At 44.9% G+C, this 20,495-nt stretch overlaps 1 long non-coding RNA gene across 2 annotated transcripts; it reads left to right on the top strand.

The window, feature by feature from the left end:
• The first annotated feature begins 850 nt into the window (after nucleotides 1–850).
• On the top strand, nucleotides 851–20,189 carry LOC148685364 (uncharacterized). Of its 2 annotated transcripts, none has more exons than XR_015950611.1 (3): nucleotides 851–2,442; nucleotides 5,026–5,181; nucleotides 18,578–20,189. It is a non-coding gene; the product is annotated as an uncharacterized LOC148685364 (long non-coding RNA). The 2 variants fall into 2 exon arrangements; XR_015950612.1 differs by lacking the exon at nucleotides 18,578–20,189 and adding an exon at nucleotides 14,325–14,533.
• The last annotated feature ends 306 nt before the right edge of the window (nucleotides 20,190–20,495 follow it).

Raw genomic sequence — 20,495 nt, 5'->3', positions numbered from 1 at the left:
TAACACGATAGTGTTCAGATTAAATTACAGTCATATATCAGGATACATCCACTTCATGTTGCGTCTTTTCAGGTTACGGACACGCCAAACCCAGAAGTCCTGGAACGGGTTACTTCCGGGTTTGGCGTGCCCGTGACCTGCGCACATGCGCAGAAGTGCTAAATCACACTTTGCACATGCTCAGAAGTGCCACATTGCGTCACGTGCATGCGCAGATGCGGCACTTCATGTTGTGGCCTTTTCATGTTGCAAATGGGCCGCCGGAACGGATCCCATTCGCAACATTAGGTATCACTGTATTTTGGCATCTAATCACCACTGCAATCAGTTTCCATGAACAATTAGGTGAATATTATTGCTTGCTAGGCACGTTTTGACACTCTTCTTCAGTGCCATAGCTAAAATTTCAAGGATGCTGCTTTAGAATAGATCCATATTGTAAAATATCCAAGCTTGTATCTGTCAATTAATATGCCTACCCCTCCCAAATACTGTCAAGTATATCTCTTCTCAGATGTGAAGCATCTGGGTATGGTAGGCAGGGTGGCCAGATTCAAAAGAGGGCAGGGCTTCTGTAATTGTGTTTTGTTTTTTGTTTTTTTTTAAAAGGATTTTCAGTAGGTGCAGCTTGTCATGCAACTATTAAAGGTGTAGGAACATTGCCTGCTTCTTCTTCTTTTTTCATCTGGCCACCCTAACAGTAGGTGTATGTACGTAGGTTTCATAGGCCCTTCAGCTCTGGCATTATCTGGCATCCACAGACACAAGAGGAGGAGGAGGGAAGTTAGGAGCAGATGCAGGGGGTTGGAAGGTAGGCGTGCAGGGATGGAAGAGAGAGGTTTGACATGTTGGTTCCCCACCCCTCCTGAGGAATGCAGAGCCACATCCGGGTGGGGCAGGACTTCAGTCAGCCAGGGCTGAACAGGAGGAGATGGAGGCAGAGGGGTAGCACATAGTCCTGTCACCAAGAACAAGGTGGCACTTCTGCAGGTACGATCAGATGCACCTGCACGGTGGAACACACATGCAGGGCTGAACCAAAGGGAGAGTCCCATGAGCAGGCCCCCCGCCATCTTGACAAACTTGGTTGGAGGGATGTGTCAGCTGTGTGTCATCTTCCTGGCTTCTCTTTATTATGAACATCTTGCCTTGCCTGTGTACAGTGGTGCCTTGTTAGACGAATTTAATTCGTTCCACGGGTCTTTTCTTATATCGAAAAATTCGTCTAGCGAATCCCATAGGAATGCATTGAATTTTTTTTCAAAATTTTTTTTGCCCATAGGAACGCATTAATTGAATTTCAATGCATTGCTATGGGAAACCACGATTCACTAGACAAATTTTTCATAAAACGAATTCGTCTAGCGAGGCAACCTCCGCTAGAAAAAACCTTTCGTTAAGCAGAAATTTCGTTAAGCAGGGCATTCGTTAAGCGAGGCACCACTGTACTTTGGAATTCTGAGCCTTGTTCTTCCTGCTGAGCCTGCACCACTTTTAGCTTGAATAAAGAGCTCTTCCTTACTTTCGAGTAAGAGCCGCTGTCATGTTTTTCGACAGGAACCTGACAGGGAGAAAGAATAATCCATCTCATGGCAACAGGTTTTTCTTTTTGCCTTTTAAAAAAAGAAAATCACACCCGTGCAAACTTATTGTTTATGGGGAAATGTACAACTCGGAGGTGGAAAACTTCTCATTCGCAGTTCGTTAATTGAATAGACGTCTCATTTCTTTTAGTCCAATATGGCCAAGCTAAATAGGACCCCAGAGGAGGTTAACGTCCTGTGTACCTCCAGAGGTCATGAACCCGCATGTGGTAGCTCAGAAAGGGCAGCCGCCACCATGTTTAGCCTGGCAAGCGGTGGAAAGTGCAAAGCTCTTAGAAGTCTGGCTTTGAATGGTCTGAAGCTTGAAGCGAGGGAGGGAGAGACAGAAGTGCAAGTGCGCTGAGGTTCCTGGAGTTCTGGCAGAACATAGAGGGGAAAACTTGGAGAATGGAAATGAACATTAAAATGAAATCCTGCTGCTGTTCCATTAAAATGACACAAACTCTTTCCTTTTCATATGGCAGATTTTGCCAACCTGGCACTCTCCAGATGATTTGGACTACTACTCCCATCAGCCCCAGCCAGCATGGCAATGTTCTCCTACACATGATCACAGGGATCAAGCTGGAATATAAGGGTTCAGATGGTTGCTGACTTACCCTGGACCTAAGTTGTTCGGGGCTTTGTAAATTAATACAAGGACCTTGAACCTTTGCCAAAACTGCAGTAAAACTGTCTCTGTTAGGAGACATGAGCACTTAATGAATGAGTGCTTTAAGAAAGTACAAACTGCTGCAGAAATGTCAGGGACAGGATTTCAGACTGGGAAAACGAGAAACCTGAGAGGAACCAAAACTGACAGATTCGTCCAGCTGAGCTTGATGATGCTTACGCCAAAGTAAGTTGACATTCGGGTGGAAGAAAATGCGATATACAAGGCCAGGCCAGCCATTTGGCGGAGTGAATCAGTCGCTTCAGATGGCAAATGCTGAGTGTCAGTGGCAGCTGCAATGCCAGCTTCCTCTGTTTATTAGGAGTCACTTTAAAATGCTGATGAATTTTCATGAGGATTTTAAAGCTCTCCCTCCCCGTCCCTGCAAGTTGTTGCAGAAATGCAGGGAACTGAATTTAAGATTGGAAAAATGAGAAGCGGAGAGAAGCAAAATGGACAATTCCCTCTATTCCAACATTTGAGTGAATCTTTGGTTTTGATTGGGGTATTAGTTCCCTCTCCCTACTTGCATCATAGGAGGGTGGGTGATAAAATAGGTAGTGAAAAAGATCTCCCACCTCTTTGTATTTTTCAAAGTATGGAAAAAGTACATAAATGCCTTATTGGTACAGATGATGGTGCACTTTAAAGCAAAGCCACCTGGTTTCAAAGAGCATTCCAAGTCTTAATTGCTCTTAATAGCTTAGGTCTCCCTCCGCCCCCAGTGGAACCAATCACTCTACACGGTCCCTTGTTTAGAGAGCAAAACTACTTACAATCCAGTATTCACTCAGGTACACACACACACACACAAAAATTAAAAAGCACACACAGCAAGGCAGGAAAGGGCTTGGAGCTCAGTGGTGTACATAGCTGCCAAGTCTCCCGTTTTTCACGGGAAACCCCCGTATTTTGTTACCATTTCCCACTGTTATCCCGAATTGATTATATCCCGTAAATATCCCGTAAAGCTCCTGCGCATTTCTGGTGCCCAGACATGTATACATGGGCAGAGCGGCACCGGAAGTCGCTTCTACGCATGTCTGGACATGCGTAGAAGCAACTTCCGGTGTTGCTCTGCCCATGTCTGGGCACCGGAAATCGGGCGACTTCCGGTGCCGTGTCGCTGCTGATCCCGGATTTTTCAATCCGGGAGTTGGAGCGTATGGTGGTGTGCCATCTGCTCACATGCAGAAGGCCACTGGTTCAAACCCTGGGATAGAATCTTGCCAGAGTTGGAAGGGACTCCAAAGCTCATCAAGTCTAATCAGCTAAAGCATCCAAGACAACAGAGAGATTATTGCAGCGGAAAAACACCAGCAGGAGCGCTGGATTGGTTCTGTCTGTGTGTTGGCTCCACTGGGCATTTGCACCACACTCACCTCCCTGCCACCTCGCCTTTCTCCCTCCAAGTAAGTGACGGTGACCCACCTGCCAGAAAGATGGCAGAACGGTTCCACTGCTCCCAGCAAGCCACTTCTGGCAGCTTCCAGTGGAAAGGCTTTGCACCCATTTTATGGGGACAGGCTGTAAGCCAGGACTGTAGCAGATGCTTTCAAGGTGGCCACTTACACATCACCAGAAAGGAGAACAAGTGAGGACACAGATTTGCAGAAGATTCTCTCTATATATGCATGGATGCAAGTTTTGCTATGTGCTATACCTGGGGCTGCTCTTGAAGACAACTCAGAAACTTCAGCTGGTCCAAAACGCAGTAGCCAGATTACTGTCTGGGATTCCATTTAGAACTCATATCGCTCATGTTTTAAAACAGCTGCATTGGCTTCCAGTTCATTCCCGGCCCAATTCAAGAGGCCCATGTTAAAGCCCTAAATGACCCAGACCCCGAATATCTAAGAGACGGCATTCCCTACATTTGCTTTGCATGCAGAAGGTCCCAGGTTCAATTCTCGAATATCCAGGTAGGCCTTGGAAATAGTTTCTTGCCTGAAACCCTGAAGAGCCACAGCCAGTCAATACAGTGGAACCTCAGTTAACACCTACCTCTGTTCATGAACGCCTCTGTTTACGAACGCTGCTGACCCGGAAGTGTTTACATCTGGGTTCCGTGGCATCGGATGCACAGATCGCTTCTGCGCAGCTCATGCATGCGCAGAAGCGCTCTGTCAGTGCTTCGTGCAGGCGCAGAAGCGTGCCTTCGGGGAGCGAATGCCTCCATTTACGAATGCCTCCGTGGAACGGATTGTGTTCGTAAACCGAGGTTCCACTGTATAGACAATACTGAGTTAATGTCCAAAACTTGTACATACATAATTTTATTTGTATGCCTCCTTTCCACAGTTCAAACTATGCTCAAGGCGGTTTGCAACATGAAAAAATACCGTACATAAATGCAACATAACAGAAGTAGTCGTGAACAAAAAAGAAAACATTAACAAATGCACAACCAAACAGCAATTTCCACATAAATCACAACAAGATCTAAAATAAAAGTGAAAATAAAAAAAAATCCTTCCAGTAGCACCTTAGAGACCAACTATGTCAGACCAACATGGCTACCTACCTTTATAAAATAAAAGTGTAAGGCAGCTTCCTATGGTCACCAGCTTATTTGTACAAAAATAACGTTTTCAAAAGTAAGGGATCCCTTGCATTTTGTTGCTTGCAGGACCTAAAACTTTGCAATATAATGCATGCCTTCTGCTTCAATTTTCTCTTTTGATCAAAAACGTTATTTATGTTTTTGCTGTTTTTGATTTGATTTGATCTTGCTGATACAAATTTGTGGGGTGTTTTTGTCTCTGGCAGATTCCAAGAGAAAAGGAGTATGATTGAATTGTAATACTTTTTACCCAATGAAGATGGGCAATAATTGCATTTTCAAGCTCCTAAATGTAATCTTTTGTCTATCTAATCTTGGAGAACAAGTGGGATGAGGTATGTCCCTATGTGCCGAGAGAGAAGGTAAGTTGCAATACTATTGATATGCTATTATTTTCCATCTTTATTTATCCCTAGATGCACTAGGAATCACTCCCTCCAGACCATTCATAATTGAGAAATGCTTTTAAGACCTTTAAGAGATGAATACTGCATTTTGCAAGGTGCCTATTTGATTGTCTCCAGGAGTCATGTTGATGGACGACTCGGTTCGTATCTTCTTAAGGAACCTAGCAGCAAAGTGAATGGATAAGGAACAAGGATTTGAGCTTCTCACTTGGCAATCATGACTGTCCCAATCAATTTGAAATGGGGAGATCTTAAGAACTAGAGAGACATAGAGGCATTACAAGGCTCTCTATTATAATAGGAGAATTCAGAGGGCCAGTGTGATGTGTCTGGTAATTTTTACAGCAGCCTTTGCCAGCGTGATGTTCTCAATATGTTTTTATTTTTTACTACAGCTCCCATCAGCCATGTTGGATGGTTGATGGGAGTTGTAGTCTTGCAAAACATCTGGAGGGCACAAAGTTGAGGAAAGCTGCTTTAGAGCAATTAGGTTCTGTGTTGGGTACGTACAGTGTGTTCCCCTACTGACTAATCTGAATCTATGCATAAAAGTGTTAAATTAGGACTTTGGAGACCTGGGTTTGAATCTCTACTTGGCCATGAATCTTACTGGTGACCTTGTGACTCTCAGCCTCACCTACCTCACAGGGTTGTTGTGAGGACAAATTGAATAGGAGGAGAGCCAATTAGAAGAAGAAGAAGAGTTTGGATTTGATATCCCGCTTTATCGCTACCCGAAGGAGTCTCAAAGCGGCTAACAGTCGCCTTTCCCCTCCCCCCCCCACAACAGACACCCTGTGAGGTGGGTGGGGCTGAGAGACTTCAGAGAAGTGTGACTAGCCCAAGGGCACCCAGCAGCTGCATGTGGAGGAGCGGAGATGCGAACCCGGTTCCCCAGATTAGGAGTCTACCGCTCTTAACCACTACACCACACTGCAATAATACACGCAACCAGTGTGGTTTTTTCCTAGAGAAAATGGTGCCAGAATGCACCTCTCTCGGAAGACCCACCCTAGAGCCCAAAGAGGATCTCTCTGGGGTCGGTGTTTGTGTGTCTCCTTACCAGCCAGAAGCTTGTTGAGCCTGCTCCGCTGAGGTTCCTGTGCCTAAGCAGAGCAGCTGAATGAGGCTCCACTCAAGCCCTCTCCGGCTCCTGTGAGCCAGAACAGCTGGGGTCTTGCTCAGCTGAGGTGCAGCTTTCCCGCGCGTCATCTGTTAGTTGGGAAACTGAAGAGCCTCAGCAAAGCCCTGCTGTGCCTCTGGCTCATGAGGAGACCTTCTCTGGACCACATAGAGGATGTTTACTGGCTGGTCATGTCTCTCCCCACACTACCAGGGCTCAGTTGAGGTGTGCTGGAACACCATTCTGGAGAGTTGCGGCTGGGGAAAAAAGCCCTGCACGCAACAACCAATTTACATGCTTCCCATTGACACATGATCGTGCACATGCGCATCACACTGAACCAGGAGGTGACCTTCCAAATGGCAAAAACGGCCCTAAAATGGCCCAGAAAGGGCAAAAAGGTGCGAAAACAGTGCCTAGCAATCCTACAAGACTTTGCAAGTGAAATCCCAGGAACCCTTGACCAACAGTTGAGGCCTGTGGAGAGTACAGGTTTGAGCAAGGAAGTTTGGAAGGAACAGCTGTAGTGGAATTTGGTGTTTGTAAATGCTGCTCGGTTTTTAAAGGGTTTTGCAAAGGTTTCCAGTAGTTTAGAGAGTGCTTTCAGGCTTTTTTTAAAATGGTGTTTCAAATATACATAAACACGCAGTGCCTTGGAACATAACCCCTGTGTAAACTGGGAGTTGTCTGTAGCAGCAGCAATAATAATAATAATAATAATAATAATAATAATAATAATAATAATAATAATCCATCCTTCACCCAGTATGCCTCTGAATGTCAATTGCTGGGCAGAGTGCTATTACATCCTCATTTGCGGGCTTCCAAGAGGCATCTGGTTGGCCACTGTGAGAACAAAATGTTGGGCTAGATGGGTCTTTGGCCTGATCTTAGAATTTTGAAGTGTCAGGCATAGCTCTAGTGGCTTTAGCCCAAACGTAGCAGAGTTTTCCTGCACAGCGCAGAAGCTAGTTGAGGTGGAAACCAACTTTGCTGCCACATACACCCGGAAAACACCATTACTGGCCCCAACAACATCAAACATACCATCTCGGGACTATTTAACTGCTCATCTTCTAACATTGTGTATGCCATCAAATGCCAACAGTGCCCTTCAGCTCTCTATATTGGACAAACAGGCCAAACCCTACACCAAAGGATAAATGGACATAAATCTGACATCAGGAATCACAAGACAGAGAAACCAGTAGAAGAACACTTCAGTCTCCCAGACATTCTATACAAGATCTCAAAATAGCTGTCTTATTACAGAAAAAAATTCAGAAACAGACTGGAAAGAGAAGTTGCTGAATTGCAACTCATTACCAAGCTTAAAGCCATGGAGAGACCTGGTCTGAATAAGGACATTGGATTCTTATCTCATTATACTCGATAAAGCTTTCTTTAGCCATCTCACCCCTTGCTTTTTCCTGCAAGACCAATTGCAGTCGTTAACAGTCCGTCAACAGGTTTACCACTCTTATCAGCCAATCACCCATTCCCACCACCCTTCTGAGTAGTACCCCTCCCTACCCTCTGACTATACATAAGGGTCGAGTGACTTCTGTTTCAGTGTATCCAAAGAAGTGTGCATGCACACGAAAGCTCATACCTATGACAAGCTTAGTTGGTCTCTAAGGTGCTACTGGAAGGAATTTTTTAAATTATTTTTTTGTTTTGTCTGGGCCAGAGTGAGAGGTGAGCAGACAAGCAAGCAGGTTGGAAGCGTGAAGAGGTGGAGCAGGTCCAGGGGGGCTCTGCTCAATGTGTACAGCCAGCTAGTGCCCATCAGTGCCAGCTTGTGGTGCCAGCCCTGGTGCTGGAAGACTGCTACCCCTTTGGCCTATGGAAGGGGTGGAGAACGCTTTTCAGCCAGAGCACCACATTCTATTCAGGGCTATCTTCTGATGGCCGCATGCCATTGGTTGGCAGAGCCAGAGGCAAAAGTAGGCAGGGCAGCAAATATAAACATCACCACTGTAGAGTGGTCTAGCTTCTGCAGACACATACTCAACCATCCCTCTCTATCTTCCATGCAGGCAAGCAAAAAAATTACTGGAGGTCAAGGACACATTTTGCCAGGGATAAGCATTCAATGAAGCAGGATCAGTGAAGGGTGTGACCTGTTCTGAAGGCCAGATAGACAAGCTTGGAGGGCTGCATTCCTCCGATAAAAATAGGGATGTCCTAAGGAAAAGTATTTCATTCTAGGGTCAAATCAGAAACCAGGACGGCTTCTGTAAATCTGGGATTCTCCCTGGAAAATAGGGACACTTGGAGGGTCTGGCAAAAAAAAGCTTCACCTGCTGGTTTCTCGCCTGTCCTGTTGGGGATCCTGGCTTGCGCCATTCCTGTTAAACAGCTCCAGTGTATCGTTGGCACAGTCTTTTGCAACAGAAAGCAATTACAGCTAACGGCTCCAAAGCTCTACCTACTGAACCTGATCTGCCTTGTCATGTCCCATTAACTTCGCCTTCAACTCTAATCCTTGCCCCTGTAGTATATAATGAAAGACATTCAAATGTATGTATCAAAATGGCATCCGTATTGATTTATTAATGCTAGGGAATGCTGTCCTAATTGAATTGAGATCCAGGAAGCAAGTTAATGTAGCTAACAGTGATACAGGAATTCAATCTCCCCAGTGCCTAGAATTATGACTTTTTTTTGGCCGTCTTTGTTTGCAGTTAGATAAATAACAAATCGATGTAGATTTCAATGAGCTTTCTTAAAAGGCAGAGACAGAGCTGGACAAACAAGCCTGGCATTTAGCAACCGAGGAAAAGTTTAAAGAGTTTTCTAAAGGGAATAAAGGAAATCACTGGGGGTTTCCCCCCGAAGGGGGTTGCAGTGTTGTATCTTCGAAAGAAACGGGCTGTGTTCACTAGGTCTGGGACTTGCTAACAGAAGGGTGGTGAAGGTTAAAGCAGCCTGAAGCCCACATGGGTTGGCTTGAGGAGGAGGAGAGGGTTTTGCATATGCTCAGAGGCACTCTCACCCACAGTCAGCCTGTAAATATATACGGCTGCCTTATAAGTATGCCAGATAGCTGAAAACTGGGAGAGCTAGTGAAATGCAGTGATTAAGAGGCTGAACTATAAAGCAGGAAATCTTGTCTGAATCTTGCCCCTGTGAACTCACTAGTTGATCTTAAGCAATTGGTCCCATCCTTCCACCTTGGAGGGCTGTTATGAGCATCAGTGAGCTAATGAAACCCTTTGAAAACTCCAAAGTGTTTATAATTGCCAAATATTACTGAGATGTTGAGAGAGAGGGGGATCTCTAACAGAATGCTCAGTATCATCACCAAACAACGGCTCCTAGGTGGAGACTATCATTCTTTGGTGGAGGCTATAATTTAGCATTCTTCCTAAGTCATGGTTTGGCTTAGCATTACGTGCAAACAAGCCTATGAATTGAGAGTGAATGCATTCTTGTCTCTAGCACACATTCATGTAAAAAGCATGCATGTAAACACTAGGATACCACAGAATGCATAGCTAGGGTTGCCAGACTCAATAGAGGACAGGACTTCTGTGCCTTTAATTGCCCTGCTCTCTTTTGAGTTTGGAAACCTTAAAGAGGAACCAGCAGACCCTTTGCTTGGAAATTAAACAAAGGGTCTGCTGGTTTCTCTTTAAGGTTTCCAGACTCAAAAGAGAACAGGGCAATTAAAGGCACAGAAGTCCTGTCCTCTATTGGGTCTGGCAACCCTATGCATAGCCTGCCATTTTATTTGCTCATTGTGAACCATTTCATAATAGATTTTTGGACGGATATGTTTCTCCAGCAAATCTTGCCAATACAGTTCTGTTTTCAGAACAAGAAGCCCTAAATAGCATGAACATCATGGGTGCTAGTCAATGGGCACTCTTCACTGTTGCTTTCCCCCGGATTCCAACTGAACCATGCTGAAAATGTGCAGAACCCAAGCTTGCCCTGCAACTGACAAAGATACACACTGAGATTGCTATACATTCATAGCACATTTAAAGCATATTAACTGTGCTCGTATCTGCCTTCCTTTAAATAATCTAGGGGGAACTGATGTTTATCCCTTACAGAGTCGCAGTTCCCAGCACCCTTAACGAACTACAGTTCTCAGGATCTTTAGGAGAAGTCATGGGTTTAAAAGACCCATGGCTTCACCCAAAGAATCCCGGGAACTGTACTTGTATGGTCCATGGATATGACCAGAAAGTCAGTTCTTGAAATGTTACATCTCTGCACTTGCAGCCCAAATGATTTTTCTCTGTGCATATATAATATTGAGGATTGTAGATACTATATTTTATAGCTTTGTCCACATGAAAATATGCAAACACATATGTCCCCACCCTCTAGTGTCCTTCTGGAATATTCTGTCAGTGATAAATCCATTTTGTGCCTGGAATCATTTCGCCCCGCTGGAGCTGATATGGTCAAGCAGCTGAGAAGCCTGAGTTAATTAAATCAACAGCTAAGAGTGCAGGTTACCCACAAAAGTGAACTTTGGTGCCCCTAAAACCACTTGCCCAGAGAAGGGCTGGGGGAAAAAACAGAGAAGAAAGTAACCACAGTTGAAGTAAAATGGAAAAAGAAATCATCAGCTCCATACCACTTTGGCTGGCCAGCCTCAGTTATCAGGATATTAATTGCTCTTTGATTTGATTTTGTTGTGGGATTAAGGGCACATTGTGGCTTCTGTAGGTATCTCAGATGCTGTAAGGATGGAAGCGAAATCCCTCCACAGCAGAGCTTCTTGTCACCTGATGGAATTCACAATGTTGCTTCTCCGGGTACAATCAACATCCTTCATTCTTGTCTTCAATCCAGTGTTTTCCAGTATTTTTATCTGCGTAGAAGAAAGGAGTTGGGGCGTATGGAAAAGCATTTCAAAGCATATGGTTGCATGGTGGAGGGCAGGGGGACAGTAAACTGCATCATTGGTGGGAAGGGCACTTCTCCTGTTAGGTATTTCTGTCCTATCTTTCCCCCAAGGATCCCAGTATGGCCCATACCGTTCTCTTCCCCCTCCCCTCCCCCCTCCCCTCCCCCCTCCACATTTTATTCTCACAACAACCCTGTGGGGTAGGTTGGGTTGAGTTTAAGGCCCAAGGTGAGCTTTGTGGCTGAGTGGAGATTTGAACCCTGGGCTCCCAGGTCCTAGTCCAACACTCTAGCCACTACACCACACTGGCTTGCCTTTGGGATAGAGTGTGCACGTGTCCTGCTTTACAGAGGGCATTTTTCATTTGAAGAGCTGTCTTGTCCAAGTGTGGTTTAAAAGTAAAGTGCCCTTTGAAGGGAGAGCAGGAGGGCCATAAAATGTCCCATCAACACTGAGCATCTGGACAGCAGGCTGAGAAGGCACATAGGTCATCTGGTCACTATGGCAAAATCTTCTGTATTTTTATTTAAATCAGGGTCATTATTTCTACATATTTGCCAATGCATGTAAATAGGTGCATGTCAATTTTATGCAAATTGGTGTTCTCTTCAATCCTCCTTTTCTGGTGACATGAAAGTGGCCACCCTGCTTCACAAATGCATGGACTACTTTTAAAATTGCAGAACAGGGTAACAGGAGGCCCCTGTTTGCTGAACTGTGCATCTCCCTTGCTATATACCGTAAATGCAAAGACTGTTGGTGGAATTCCTGCTGGAAGCAGACCAGCCATTAGAGGAGTCCTTCTTCACCAGAGCAACCAAGAGATAGGCTGCCCTCCCTTGCCTCTTGGCAAACTCCCTTGTCAGGGAGAAAGGAACCCTGCTGACAACACAGTCCTAAACACCGAGGTTGCAGGTTCGATCCCCATATAGGGCAGCTGCATATTCCTACATTGCAGAGGGTTGGACTAGATGATCCTCAGGGTCCCATCCAACTCTACAATTTTATGATTCCATGCATGCTTGCTCACTTCCAAACCTCCTTAGCGCTGGGCAGGGGTGCTAACTTGAATAAAATATGGGGGGGCCAGTTAAGCCCTGCCCCATAATTGATCACATGATATGGGACACACACACCATTTGAATGGCAATGCCCATCAACTTGGGGAGGGGGCTGGCCCCCAAAATATGTTATTGGTGGGGACGAAGGGACCTTAGCCCCTAGGAGTTGACTCCTATGCCGCTGGGCTGAGCAGGGGAGGGTGAAGATTGGATTGGGCAGAAGTGTCCTTGCCAGCCTTCACCAGAGGTCTCACTTTGGGTGGGCAGAAGTTCTGGAAGGATCCTTATACTGGCAGCAGCCAAGACAGAGCCCTGAAACAGAACTTTCCGGGGTGAGGTGGGGGGGATGAGCCAGCCTGGGATCCACTGGATCCCCAGCCAACTCCACTGCCATAACATAATGGCATTGGGCCTGATTTAGGTCCAGGCTGGCCTAATGATCTGCCTGCCCCTCATCTTCCATCCCAGCTACTGGGAGGGCTATGGATGCTGGGCTCTGGGAGAAGTCAGGATTGCTCTCTCAAGTGTATGTCGGGTTGCAGCATCACAGAGTCCCTTTTCTCTGCTCCCCAGACCCGGAGCTGCACTGGCTATTGGCCTGTCAACTTGTCTAGAGAGACAGCAGCTTTTAGCAGAGGGAAGCCCCTAAAATGCCAATCTGAGAGTCATCTCGGTGCAGATGTAGCTCTTAAGACCAAGAAGACGCTTAAAGTCCAGGAGAAAATAACTGCCCTGTCCCATAAGTCATGAGATGTCAAATGCAGCCACAGACATTAAAACTTCACTGCAGTGAGCGGTTTAATTTCCGGGGATATAACTGCCACTTTGACTCTAATGGTAGATGAAAGTTAAGATTTCCTGGTCATTCTAACCTCAGCCTGGATGGCAGAAACTCCAGGAGTTGCTGTTGCAAACAATGCACCTTTTATCCAAGGGACCGAAATCCCATTAGCCCTAAAGACGTTAATTATAACAGAAATTGCCAATGGTGGCTTACTCAGGAACTGGAGCATACAAGGAGAGTAATAACTTTGCCCCGTAATGCTGGTGCCATCTGGATGTGGGTTTCCCCCTGTCTCTTCATTTTTTGTTTTGTTTTTTAAATTCTCCTTAACTACTGTAATAATTAACAATGTTTGTCTGGCTGTAGGCAGCCAACATGCTTTGTCCTGAACAAAGGAGCTTCTGGGGAAAGTTGAGAGTTGCTCAATCTACTGCTTGTGAAAACAGTAGGTCAATTTGTGGGGAAGACATTTTATTCAGTTCTCATTTAAAGGCACTTTACATAATTTGCACCGTCCAAAATAATACACACGAAAGGAAACACAATTCGCATTTCTCTGAATCTTGCAGTATGGTTCTACAGCCAAATATATGCATGTACTGGTGAAAATAACATGCAAGGATGCATTATAATAGGTACTAGGGTAAGTCACTTTCAAAAAAAATGTGTGTTAGGCAAGATTGCATACAAAAATGTGTATATTAGGAGAAATTCACACTAAAATGGTGATGAATTTTTCACAAAAGGTTTTTAAAAAGTCACAAGAAGATGCGAAAATGTGGACAGATGGGCAAAGAGCCAGTCTCAGTAGAAGTCATCTTCATATGCTTGAAATCTCTTTTATTGTCTTACCTGATGCATTCAGCCACAATACTGCCAATTGCATCTAGGTGGCGCTGTTGTTTTCCTGTTCTTTCCGTCAAACTCTGTACATATACAAACCATGGTGACAGCTTCTGCCCTTGAAGCCACTGAAAAATAGGACCTTGATATTGGGGGGGGGGACATGGCTGTTAAAGTGGCATAATGCTGCTTTAAATGGAAAGTGTAGGCATGACCTATGTCTGCTCAGAAGTCCTGCTGAATTCCATGAGGCTTACTCCCAGACATAAGTGTGGTTAGGGTTGTAGTCTTAGTTAGATGCAACCGTCAGTCAGAGCCCAAAGCTTGGAGTTGATGCACTTCCTAGCAAACCTGGATTTCTTGCTGCAAAATGGTGAAATGCCCTTTCTCTGGTATTTCCCTCCCCATCCTGGCTAGGACCAAAGGAGACCGCTGCCCTTGCTACCTGCCTATAACTCTGCATAGAGGAACTCCAAACAACAGCTCTGTCTTTGTTCTCATTTACCAACCATGCGGTGAGACAGGATTTCGGAAACAGTTTGCAACGTCTGCCTCAGGTCCTGTGGCTGTGCACTTTGGTTTTCCTTCCCTTTGACGATGTTGGGTCCCCCCCCCCACCTGCGGTTGGCCACCAGCATCTTGCGCGTGTAAGTTCACATTGTCTCAACTTCCCTGTTAGCTTCTGGGATCCGTGGGATCCACACCTGACAATGATCCTGTCCACTGCTTCTGCTACGTGAGGTCCCCTCCCCACAAGTTCCCTTTCTATTTTCAGGTAAAAAAATAGCAGTGGCTTACTTAATACCCAAATGGCTTCTCAGCAATTTAAAACTCTTAAAAAAAATAGAGATAGAGATAGATGATAGATGATGATAGATCATCTATCCCTGCGGGATAGATCTATCCCTGCGGGAACAACAAAATTACTAGGCTGCTCTATCCACTCAGATAAGGCACTCCACATAAATTTAAAATAACTACAAAACATTAATTAAACAATACAATACAAAATGGCAAGTAAAAATAAGATGACTTCAAAGTCCAGACTTTCCATTTAAGGCCGATATGCTCTAGGGAAGAAACTGTTCTAGAGGTGGCTCGTCTAGCATGAAATCAATCCATAATTGATATCAAATTAAAAACCAATTAAAAACCCATAACAAAACAGTTAAAGCAATAAAATTGTGCTACTTTTAATACTTTTTCTTTCTTTGTTTCTTAGAAAAATATTTTCTTCTTTGAAAGTCATAAGCCCCCCAAGTAAAAGGCCACATCTGCGCCTTGCACCTTAGATTCAAAGCTCTAAACAACCATGGCTTTCCCCCAAAATGTGGCCCCCAACGGCTGCTCAAACTGCGATGGAGGGGAAGACCCAGGCAGGCCTGGAGAGGCTGCAGAGCCACCTGCGTCCACTCTGGTCCAGTTTGAGTAGCCACTGGGGGCTACTGGGGGCCACTTGGAGGCCAAGGTCCTGAGAGGGAGAGGTGGCTCTGTAGCAGAGCCTGCTCAGCAGCTCAGCAGCCCCAGCACTGGCAAGCAGGAGCCTCATGCAAACAGGGTTACAGCAAACCGTGCAGCCAGAGCGGGACAACAGTGGGAGAAAAATCCTCTGCTTGGCTGCAGCCTCCACATTAAAGGTAGTTCTGTCCGGGAAGGCCGTTTTAAAAAATATGGCAACCCTACATGAATGTGATCTTCCATATTTACTGAAAAATTTGGAAAATATATTTTTTATGTGTAAATTGAGAAATTGGAGACAGTATCTTTGCTCGAATTATTTAAAATTGAAACATTTTCTGAGGACAAATGACCACATTTACTTACGGTACTTCCTTCCTTACTTACTTCAAATTATTCATGGCTATAAGCAAATGTCACCCCTTCTCAGACATTCCCCATTTATCCCTGTCCCCCCCGGGAACTCAGGGGCAGAAAATACCTTGTCCCTCGTCCCTCACAAATCCTTCTTAATGAACACATTAAAATGAGACTGTTTGTTTATATCTTTTTCAAAATCTCCAAAGACATTCCTATATATAAGTCGTGCTTTGGATCCCCGTCCCTGTAATGGGTCATTAATGTATTTTAAGTGAGAGAGAAAACTTGGCATTGGCAGCAGAAGATTGCTTTAATAGCAAAGTGACCCAGAGTACCTTTTGATTGCTTTTAAATTCCCCATGAATAATAGATATTGGGCCTTATAATGCAATGCTAACAGGCCACCCTCTGCAAGAGCAAGAATGCTTGGTTAACGGAGCCAATTGGAAAACTCAATAGAGGAAGTTTAAAGGGGATGATGATAATAAAAAGTCCTTTAGAAAAGTGGAAGGAAAGCCATCTATTGATGGTTTTTAAAAAAGATTCCTGCTCATTACTTCATTCTAGATGGCTTGCAGGAGGTAGAACTCAATAGGACACACCATTGTCTTCAAGGGCAGCCCCGTGTAAAGCCCATTACAGTAGTCCAGATGGGAGGTCATTACAGCATGAACTACAGGGACCAGGCTATCCTAGCTTCGTAATGGTCAAAGCTGGCAAACCCACCTAAAAGCCCTCTTAGCCACAAGGGCCATCAGGATACCAGTGACTTCTTGTTCCTTCAGGGGAGAGTGCAACCTCTCTGAGAGTTTCCACCTAATTCCAAGCTGCTGGGGCTGCTGGGAGCTGTAGTCCAAAACATCTGGAGGAGGGCACCATGTTGGTAAAGGCTGTTGTCGTACCTCCGCTTGTGCATCCCTCTGGTTACGTAAACTTCGGGATACATAAGCGGCAAACCCAGAAATATATTTCCGGGTTTTTGCCACATTCGCATGCGCAGAAATGCTCTACCGCCACGTGCGCATGCAAGAAGTGGTCTCTCTGGTTGCAGAAACCTCGGGATCCAGCCGGACCTGGATCCCGTCCACAACCGGAGGTACCACTGTAACCATAACTCTAGAAAAGATGATGTGATCTGAAAAATTCAATATATTGGGTTGTAGCCAATGGTGGCAGGGTGTTGGACCCCAGTTTCACCAATCACCTGTGAGTTATATCGCATACTGTTCTGCAGGTCCCCCAGGACCTCAGCAGCAGCTTTTCAGGAGATGCAAAGGTCTGCAGTCAGGCTGGAATTGGCAAGAAAGCAGGGTGTCTTTACCAGGCATGAGCAGGAACACTTTCTACAATGTCATTATTTCTTCTTTGTGTTTGTGTTTTGTTTTGCTCTTGTTTTTATTAGAATGAGAACTAAAGTAGTATGAATGAACTGGCTGATAACTCTTCAAACAGATACAGGGTTGTGTTCTGATAACCTTAGGGATGCTTGAGGAATTAGATTTCAGTGAATTTTGATGAGGACTGAACTGATCTGCACTACCTGGACTCATGTGCAAATTGGAATGGAGTGATCCTTCAGATTTCACACTGCTCATTTTCAATATTTTTCTTGGCTCAAAAATTGTGCCAACATGCATTAAAAATGCAGGTTTTAGGGGAAAGTATATTTACAAGTGCATTGAGAAGGTCGGCGGTTCGAATCCCTGTGAGCTCCCGTTGCTTGGTCCCAGCTCCTGCCAACCTAGCAGTTCGAAAGCACGTCAAAATGCAAGTAGATAAATAAGAACCGCTACAGCGGGAAGGTAAACAGCGTTTACCATGTGCTGCTCTGGTTCGCCAGAAGCAGCTTTGTCATGCTGGCCACATGACCCGGAAGCTGTCTGCAGACAAACGCCGGCTCCCTCGGCCTATAGAGCGAGATGAGCGCCGCAACCCCAGAGTCGGACACGACTGGACCTGATGGTCAGGGGGCCCTTTACCTTTACCTTTATGCACCTCAATACAAGTGCATTGAGGTCAAATATATATTTTGTGATAAAATCCATATTTAAATAAGTATTTTTAAACATGAATTCTTGTGCTGATTCCCCCTCCCCAAAATATAATAGATCCCTGCATAGACAGAACAGACTTCTGTCTGAACATGCACAAAATACAGACCTGAAAAAGGCTGATCCATCTAACTCTATTTCAAGCAGAGGACCGTCCCTTGTAAAGCGGGGTACACGGCCGCCCTAGACTTTGCATGCATAGATCATTGTCCTCCTTTGCTTCCCTGTGGTGTTGGCTACAAGTGGGCAATTGTTCTCTATCTGGGGCCCCTGACAGGCAAACCTGCTGCAATTGCAACCAATGAGGTGAACCACCATGGGTACCAAGGGGCAGACACCTGACACCCTGCCACTTGGTGGATCAATAGGCATTAAGACTCCTGGGTCCAGGAGCGAAGAGGCATTAGTGGCTTCCCTGTCTGAACCACACTAGCCAGGGAGGGATTGGTGCATCCAGACCACTGAGCCCATCGTGGGAAGTGTGGTCATGGAGGCTTCTCAATTTGGTGTCCTTTGGCTGGGCAGAACAGAGATTGCGGCTAGGATGCAGTTTGGGATAGACTAATCTTCCTTCTTGTGGAATTGGGGGGGGGGGGCTTCTTTCAGATTTAGGTGTTTCTTTCCATTCTGTTCACATTTTTGCAGCCGTCTGCAAACTCCCCCCCCCTTATCCTCATGAAAATCCATCAGCATTTGTGTATGAATTTCTCCTGGTATACACATTTGTGTATAAAGTTTTAGGTAATATACAGTTTTGTATATTACTTAAATGTATATTACATTGCTTCGTCATGTCCACAGAATGGAAGATGCCAGGATCCCCCAAGGATATGCTCTATGGAGAGCTAGCTTCAGGCACCGGACCCATTGGCAGATCAACTCTGCGCTACGAATATGTCTGCAAGTGTGATGTGAAGGCTGGCGACATCAACCCCGCCATGTGGGAATCCCTTGCAGATGACCACAGTACCTGGAGACAGACAGTCAGGTGACGAGAGGAGAAATGACTGTGGGGAGAAGCGAAGAGCGAAGAGAAGAGAAAACACCATGATGCATCTGCTGCAGCACAACCAGACACCTTTGACTGACTCTTAGCATCAGAAAAATATTCCTGATGTTGAGTCAGAATCTACTTTCTTGTAACTTGAATCCATTGGTATGGGTCCTACCCTCCAGAGCAGGAGAAACAAACTTGTTCTATTTTCCATGTGACAACCCTTGAGATATTTGAAGATGGCTATCATATCTCATCTCAAGTCTCCTCTCATCCAGGCTCAACATACCCAACTCCCTCATAAGGCTTAGTTTCCAGACCCTTTATAATCCTGATCGTCCTCTACACACATTTCAGCTTGTCAAGATCCTTCTTAGACTATTACCATCATAATTATCTCTTGGAACACCAAGTGGTCACCAGTGTCTGTTAAGCAACTCATTAAGATCTATATAATCCAGGGTAGAACATCTGCTTTGCAAGCAGACCAGGTGGCCTGTACGTCTGCTTGGTCTCCAATCCAGGTGATAAACATTGAAGGGCAAGCTCAACATTTAGCTTAGGGGTAGAGCTTCTGCTTTGTATGCAGTCTCAAACCCCAGCATCTGAACTCCAAGTAGAGGTGGGAGAGACCTTTCTTCAAAACTGCCGGTTGGTGTAGATAGAACTGAACGAGATGGAGCAGTGTTGTAACTTTGTGTATAAGGCAGCCTCACGCGTTGCATGCCTGTCAGAATATTCTCACACCAGCACCTTTTCTTCTTCTTTTGTAATTCTTCCCCGCTTGCCGTGTAGGTTTGCCATCAATAGGGCAGGTGGCAAACGCCGTTCTGCATAGTCAGGAAACACTAGGTGCTACTGCTTCATGCCTCTCAGAAGCACAGAGCTTAAGAGGCTTGGAAATACATGGCAGAAATTGCGTCTTCCAACAGGGATGTGTTTGAGCTCCATCTGTTGTGCATTAAAACATTTCTAAGAATGGCCACAGATCTTGGCAGCTTAAAATGTCTTAAATATGCGCATGTGTCCAAAGCTTTAGCCGAGAGAATTCGGCTTAGTGCCATTAACAGCAGCAGAGCGAGGCTGACTCCAATCAGCTGTAGATTTGGCTTGAAGAGACCATTTTTGAAACAATGCTCGCCACGTGTTTGGCTAGAAAAGTAGCAAAGTGATTCATTTGGTGATGCATTTTGAAAAGGACTTCCAGTTCCGATGGGACATATAGAGGTGATCATTCTATCAGTATTTGAAGGCACATCAAAGTTAGCTAAGGTTTGGATGAGGGATGGATGACAAATGGATTTGTTCCTGGTTTTTTAAGGCTCTGATCTGATTCAGCTTTGCTTGCACTGAACTGCTTATTGCATCAAGCGCTCTCTCACATCTGAACCACTCATGCATTGCCAGGTGTTTTTTTATTTAATAATAATAATAATAATAATAATAATAATAATAATAATAATAATTTATTATTTATACCCCGCCCATCTGGCCGGGTTCCCCCAGCCACTCTGGGCGGCTTCCAACAAAACAGAAATTCTAAAATACAGAAATCCATCAAACATTAAAATAAAGAAATCCATTTTATATAACCCCAGTTAATTATTTACAAAATTAGATGGAAAAGTGTGTATAAAACATATAAAAGAATCAAACCCCATGCTTTATTTTTGCAGCATATTTTTATAAAGTATATTCATTGCACACTATTTTTATACAGTTCTG

The sequence above is a fragment of the Zootoca vivipara genome, chromosome 6 (genome assembly GCF_965207765.1).
Source record: "Zootoca vivipara chromosome 6, rZooViv2.hap1.1, whole genome shotgun sequence".
NCBI lineage: Eukaryota > Metazoa > Chordata > Lepidosauria > Squamata > Lacertidae > Zootoca > Zootoca vivipara.
This window is presented reverse-complemented; position numbering and strand designations above follow the sequence as displayed.